Below are 8,135 nucleotides of genomic sequence, written 5' to 3' on the forward strand. Positions count from 1 at the left end.
TCTAGATCCTTCCTGGAGTCTTTTGATGTCTGGCACTGATACTTTCTTCAATTCTATGATTTCTTCCAACACTCTAAGCTTATAGGCTTACTCTCCAAATATTCTTGGATTAGGACATCTTATTGTGTTAATGGCCTTTACTAATGGTTGTGGTGACATCTTCCTATTTGGGTACTTAAAACTTGGTTCTACCAGCTGCGGTAATCCAGCTGCGGTGTAATATGGCACTACGATTACCAGCTGCGATACTCAAACCTTAATTCTAAAGGATTTGTGTAAAGTAAGGTTTTGTTGTCCCTTACTACCATAATGAAACTAATGGTACTTCGTAAGGTATTTACAGTAGGCATGGTCCTGGTGGTTGAGTCCTACGAATGAATTAGACTCATTTAGTCCATCCAATCATGGCTTCTAGTTTATGCTAGTTATCTTCCTTTTGGTTTCTTTAGGTTCCATGAAAGGAATCTTTCTAATAGGCATATGTCTTGGGTATGGTCAAACCCTTCGGTCTTTTGTTTTCTTTGGCCTTGATTGTCCTCTGATATCTTCTTCCTCCAACTTCATTATCTAAGGCTTACTTAAGTTCTCTTGGTTTCGAGTAATTACAATTACCCACTCAAGTTAAGGTCTAACCCTTACTTCCTCGAGATATGAACCTCGGCTTCTGGTCTAACATCCTCCTGAGAGTACTATTATATGAGTAGTTCCCAACAACCTTATAAAAATAAGATCGGACCTCCTCTCAGTTCAGACCTTCTTCTTGGTCCATCATACTCCGAATATCATATTTTAATACTTCTCCTTCAGCCTTCCTCTTCCCCTTGGAGTTTACTAATGATCTTCAAACTTCCTTTCTTCTAATCATTAAACTCCAAGGGTAGGTAGTTGGTTTAAGTCTGGTTTATATTTTGTACCTTTCTAAAGTCTCACGAAGAATTCTTTGCGGTGTATCCACACAGTTGTGGGTATCCATTATGAATCCTCCGACTAAATATTTACCAACCACGAGATATCAGCTGTGAAATACTAGCTGCGGAATCCCCCTTTCCTTTAGGGTAAAGAAATGTTCAGGCTGTGGCTATCTGGTACCAGCTGCAGACTACCTAGTACCAGATGTGGCTTATTGGATACCAGCTGTGGCTATGTTATGGTTCTAGTCAATATCTACTTACCAGCTGTGGCTACTTACATAGTTTTAGTTAAGATATACCTAACTTTCACTGCTTTCTCTTCATGATTATCCTATATCAGCTGCGGTCTTATTATACCAGCTACGACTTCACTTGTCTATTTTCCTTCTTCTAGGATTTGTTTTGCAAGATAACCACTTATTGACACTATGAAAATAGTATTGTAAGTGACTTCACTTGCATTCCCTTCTTCCATAATGAATACAGCTCTACTTCTTCTGCTCCATATTCACTATTTTCTCGCTTTCATGGTACTTCCATGTTAAAGTACTCCTTGATTAAAGATAAAAGTGAGTTTTGATTGGTCCTTCCTTTAGAGTATTGTGGTTGCTTCCCACAATTTGACTTCCTTCTTCAAGTGAACCTTCATCTTGTCTTCAAATCTTCAGAATTCGTCACTCCCTCACATGAATACCTTTACCCTCTAGACCTATAACATCAAGTAAGAGCTTGATATTGCAACATGCATTTGCATATCAAAGTCAAACTTCATGTATGGATCTAGTCCATCAATGAAGATTCAAGAAAATCCAAGAAAATCCAGCTTTGTGCTTATAATAAACATCCTTATATGCCTGAATATAGTAGTTGGGTAAGACATCCCTAAACATCAGGATCAGATGTGTAGTATATAACACCACATAAGATAAGTTTAGGTTGTGATACTTAGCACAATACGTGAATTTCTACTAGTGGTCTCAACATTTATCTTAATTGCACATTTCCAATGAGACAAACTTGAAACAAAATGGCCTGGGATAGTTGGAGTTAACCTAGTTTTCTTTGGAAGTACTCACAAAATAGTATACCATATATATGTGCTATTGAGAACTACTTCCTATAATACAATTAGTTCTAACATGTTTACTCTAACACATGATTATTTAGAATATACCGCCTATAACTCTAGGATTTCTCTATGTGATATGCTCTAAATAAGCCTTTTTTTAAATTAAGGACTATGGTTCTAACATACTTGATACAGTTATTAGGATTTTAAGGCCTAAGCTTTCGAACTATTCCTTAAATCCTACTCCTCGTCATACCTCTGTTATCGTACTTATGATGTTCTACTCCCTCACATCATGATTCTCAAGTGAATCATATATGATTACAACTTTACCATGAAATGTAGACTTAAATACTCCTATCACTCTTCCTTACCTCCTATGATTGACTCATCATAGGTACATACTACCTCATATTACTTATCTACATTACTTACCATCAGTCATTTGACATTTTAAATGACTCTTACTTAACCATAACTTGCGTTGGTATACTACTTCCAATAGGATATCTTCCTTATGGTTGTATCCTCTCTTTGGAATACCATGTGTTGTATACCAACTGTGGTCTACTACCACCCATTATCTTAAGCTTAAGTGGTGTTCTAGTTATTTGGAATGAAGCAAGATAATTAACTAACTTTACTTAAAGAAATATAGATTAGAAAGATTGACTCAAGTGTGTCAGGATTATTCTCAAGTGAATACCCATCTCAAGTCAAAAGAATAATTGGTTTAGCATAGTTGGCTTAGCTAAGATACTTCCTATAGACACTACCAAACCTATAGGTCTCCTTTAAAGGGTTTTAATCCTAGGGTCAAAGCATTTGCTCTGATACCAGCTGTGATGACCCAGCGTACCACTGCATGGTGTAGTACACAAGTCGTTGACATAACACAAGTGAAACACCGTTCCACTCATATTACATCTCTCAGAGTGGTACAACAGAAACATATGCGAGTCCAAGGTATGTCTATAGAAGTACACACGAACTGTTTACATAAGATCCACACAGCCTCTTACTTTACAGTGAGGTAAAACTTCAAATAAAGCTCCAGAAGAACGACTCGTAGTCTATCTTATTACTAACTCAAGTTCAAGAGCTACTTTGCTTGCTATAGAAATCTAGCTACTTAGGTTCTAGGATTAGGGAAAGATTCCCTTCTATTACTAGTCTAGGTTTCCATTATAACTGATGCAGAAGTTAACTCCATTGACTTCTTTGATTGGATTCCTCATCTTGTTGCAGTTGACTCCTTTGTCTTCGAGTTCCACGGTAGTTTCTCCTTCGTTACATTGATCTAAGAAGGGGGTTCAAATGGGATAGAATGAGTACGAGCGTACTCAGCAAGTTCATATTAGGAAATATGTGTATCATGCACTAGCTACAGCCATAGACCAGAAAGTCATAGGCCAATGCAAGTTTTTGTAATCATTTCTTCAAAAGGTTTATTTTATTCTGAAAACTATGCCCGTCAGTCTTCACAGGTTGACTAGAACTTCGTGGAGTTCCTTTCCTGCCGCGTTCGCAGTTCCCTTCCCGGAACAGGGAGTGACAGTCACAATTCTTGATACCCTCTGCAGAGGTGCGTTACTTTACCCCACAAGAGATCTTAACCATGTTGCCGGCTGAGAGTATGTCCTCAGCTCGTCCACACTTCCTTTAGTGTGAGGCCCAGTATAAGATCCAAGCCAATCACTGCCTTCTCCGCGACCCTGCAAACCCACCCTTTTGTCCAACCGTACACCTCCAGTAGACTTCCCCCGATAATACGGCTTTACTCATGGTGTACTCCGGACAATCCCTCATAGATCGAAGAGCTTATCATCACTAATGGATGGGGATTTAAAAGGATTTCCCAACCTATTGCGGCAGTGCCTCCAGCACCCCACCGGCTCTCCGATCCGTTGGCCTGCAGAAGGGAAAAGATACAGCTGACTTCCCCAGAGCCATTATAGATCTTATGGATAACGCGATATGTACGGCGCTAGAATCACTGGACGGCATTGGTAATTAATCCTAGGGTGATATAACCCATGCAATGGAACCTCCACCATATCAACACATACCATGGTTCCATTGCCCACCACATAGTCATATTCATAATTGTAAAATAATACTTTGCTTTTCAATGCATGAGTGATAAGTATAGTACTTTGCATATAGTTTGATACAAATAATCAAATGACATGAGCAAGCGATGAACTTGCCTTTCTTCACTGCAAGATTATGCAGGCAAAAGCTTCGATACGTGATAACTCCAAATTCTGAAATACCATCATCGTCCGGTAAGGACAATGTTTGAAGAACTGGCAATAATGCTATAATGCATAGTATGAGATGCAATCGTCCCGAGCGTAATCTAACCTCGATGATTTAGGATGGATGAGTTGTAAAGATTTCTTTAGGGTGTGTTGCACTTTTAGAATGGTTCTCAAACAAGGTTCTTATTAGGGTTTGGTTATTTTAGCATCATAATCAAGTGATATAAGACATCATAACAATCATACATATACAGAATAGTGATGGAATAATATGTAAAGAACAGTTGTCAATTTTAAGTTCTACGGGTCATGGTTGATGATTACTTATGCTATACTTCAAAAGAATAACTTTTGAAGAACATGTTGTTTAAGAACTAATAAGTATTTCAAATAAGAATTATGGCTTCTGTGGTTTGATTGACATTTGTACTTCAAAAGAATAACTTTTGAAGAAAAGGTTAGATAAGAACATGAACTACTATATATAGGTGCTATGTAACTCTAGGGTTTACTATTGAGTTCATTTAGTTATACTAATAGAAACTAATTGGGTCCTTAAATAGAATGGGTTTCTATACACCAAGTATTGGTAAGGTTATAACTATGGTTTCCCATATACATCATATCAAAGGATGGTTATTTAAGATGGTTCTATAAATTAGCTATTAAGGTTTACTATGGTTTCAGAATTGCTTTACTAAGTAGTATCTAATTGCTTCTAAGCTAAGTGGCTTATCAATTACTAAGTAGGGTTTAATTGAATAGGAGCATGTGATGTGAATTTCTACACAAGGTTGGTACTAGGGTTTATCATTATAGTTCTACTAGGGTTTGATGGTTGAGGTTGATTCTAATGGTATTGTATGTAGGAGTGGTGATCAATGGTACTAATCCAATTAACAAGTTAGGGTTTATACCTAGGTGATACTAGTGAATCATATAGGTTTTAATTAAGAACAGGAACATGAAATGTTAAGCTCATGTGTATTGGTTTTATGTTGATGGATCATGATTATGCATTCATTGGTTTCTTATCAAAGTTCTACAAGTAAAGTTGAAGTGGCTATGATCACATGGCTTAAATCTTTAGGGTTTTGGAAGTGTAACAATTTTGAGATGATCACATGAAATAATGGAATCAAAGTCTTACTAAATTGAAACTAGGGTTTCTAAATTAAGATCCATCTCCTAAAATTATAATTGGTAATAGAGTTGTGGTTACTAATTACTTTGAATCAAAATTAGTAATGGTTTAACATTTTATTAATTTTCCACAAGAATTAATCATTAGGGTAATTCCTATTTTGGTTTAATTAAGAATCAGGGTTTAATAATTGTTATTAGGGTTTAAAATAATTAACTTGTTAACTAAAGAATGTTTAAGTAAATGATTGTTGAACTACCAAAATGATATTGGCTTTTAATATTTTCTTGCTTTATTGCTATTTAAAGAAAATGGTAAATGGTAAATTGCAAATTAGGGTTTCTGAATTACCACTAATAATTAAGTTAATGCAAATATGATAAAGAAAATTAATCTTAACATTTTAAATTAGTTAACTGAATAGTTAAATTTAATTTTTGAAACTTTACTAATTATTGAATTCAAATTGCATTTTAAATAATTGAAATGGCATAATTAAAGGAGTTAAAAATAAATGAAATTTTATTTTGACACACATTTTTGTTTTATATTTTATTTGAATAGAGTTTATTTTTGTGAGCATTTTGATATATTATTCATATTTTTCTGAGTTGAAATGAATTTAATCTATTTCTGTAAAGTTTCAGCTATTTTCTGGAATTTGAAATAAACCTAAAAATACTAAAGATACCCGGTACAGATCTAACCCTATGACTGACTAGTGGGGCCTTTGACTAGGTCAGCTGCCACGGGGCAACGACCAGGTCAAAATGCTCCCGGGTCCCCACGGCCACGTCACCCCACCGGCGGCTCAACGCCGGCGAGACAGGGCACGACGGAGACGCCGATTTAAGGCCTCCCGGGACGCGCGAATAGGTGCATTCGAACGAGTACTGCAAGGCGAGATGAATGGTGGTGGTGGTTTCCGCAGGGACTCATCGGAGCATCGCCGACAAAGGGATGCTGCGGCGGTTTACTCCGGCGAGAATCGAATCAGACGTTACAGATGATGCTAGGAAGCGAGAGTATGCCCTAACGGCGCGCAAACTCACCCTGAACCTGCTGGTGTGGTCGGCGACGACGATTGTTGACGGAGGCGGCGGCGATTGACTGTTTCCCGGCGAACCCGAGTGAAAGGGAACGGTGAAATCCTCCTGGTTCCGAACTCCCCTTGATGCCTGCTTGCTCCCAGAAGATCTACACACCAAGGCGCATCTCCTCGACCTAACGGTGGACTCCGGGGTGGCTTCTATCGACGGCTAGCCGGAGAACCTGGCCATGGCGGTGTTTCCAGTGAGATATAGAGAGCGATTTAGAGAGAATGGATGGGCGGCGAAGAACAAGGATTACACGGTGACGCCCTCCACCTATTTATAGGCCAAGGAAAGCCTCGAGGACTCGACACGACGACGGCGACGATGAAGAGGTGGCGGTCTCTGGAAGGTGGTCTGGCGAGGATCTTTTCTTCCCCGCGGATAGACTCGGACGTGAAACGATTAGGGCGAAATTCTGGAACCTTCTGGCGCGTCCGGGCAAGCTTATCGTCGACGAGCTCGACGTCTACTGGCGATGCCGCGCTGTCGACGCCGGGGAAGAAGAAGAAAGGGGTTTTCTTTCTTCGCACGATTTTTAAAGATACCGAATCGGTATCTGGCTTGGGCTGGGCTGGTCTTTGGGCTTCGATCTTTGGGCTGCTCTGGTGCTGGCTTGGGCTGCTGCTGCTTCGGTGGACAGGTAAAGTTTTCCCTCTCTTTTTCCTTTTTAAACTTTTTGTTTTATTTTCTGGTTTGCATTTACTATTTGATTTCAAATTTGAACTCTCTCTTATTTTGCAGGTCCTAAATTATTTGAATCTTAATAGAACTTGATAGTACTACTTGCTGCATATTTGTTTTGTTCAAACAAATATTTAATATTTGATTATGTTGATGCTTTGGTGAAGTATAAATAAAGTAGATATGGTTTAATGGTTTATCTCAATTCTTTTAAATTTGGGAACCAAACCTATCTTGAATGATTTGAAGTTTATAACCAGTGCATAGTAAACATGTCATTAAGTTTTGTTATTACTTAACAATAGTGAGGTTCACATATATATTAATTATGGCTAGTATTTTATGTAGTGGTGAAATTGAGGATGGAATTGGGTTCATCATTTTATGTGAGGAATTTATTTTAAAGAGTTTTAAGAAAATGGTTGAACAAACTATATCTTTAATAATCTTGCTTAGCAATTCTGGCTTGGCTTACTTGAAATAGATCCTAAGCTCATCATGGTTAATTCACTTGTTAAGGTGATGCTACTTTATAAATACCATTCATTTGGTTCACTTAGGCCAAGTATTTGGATTGCAAGGGAGAATAGGATCTTGGTTTCATCCTACTCACCAAATGGTATTGAACACTAAGTATCCATAACTTGGTTGATACTTGTGATCCATGATACACAAGTTAGGACATATTATTTTATGTGGAGTGGATCCTACATGAAAAGGTTTAGGGTTTTGGGAATACTTCACTAATTGAAGTATTGAATAGGCATGAGGTATGGCAGGGTTCTAATTATAATCCAAGTTAATCCATGGGTTGGAATTCAAATGTAGTTTAGGGTTTAAGTAGTGATCACCAATGTGATACACAACTAGGATTAGAATATGAGCATAAGCTTTGGTTATGTTTCACTAATGGAACATGGCTCTCATCTACAAGATTAAAGGTAGGTTTAAACAAGTAAGATGTAATACTAC

This window comes from Lolium perenne, chromosome 5, assembly GCF_019359855.2.
Source record: "Lolium perenne isolate Kyuss_39 chromosome 5, Kyuss_2.0, whole genome shotgun sequence".
Taxonomy (NCBI): domain Eukaryota; kingdom Viridiplantae; phylum Streptophyta; class Magnoliopsida; order Poales; family Poaceae; genus Lolium; species Lolium perenne.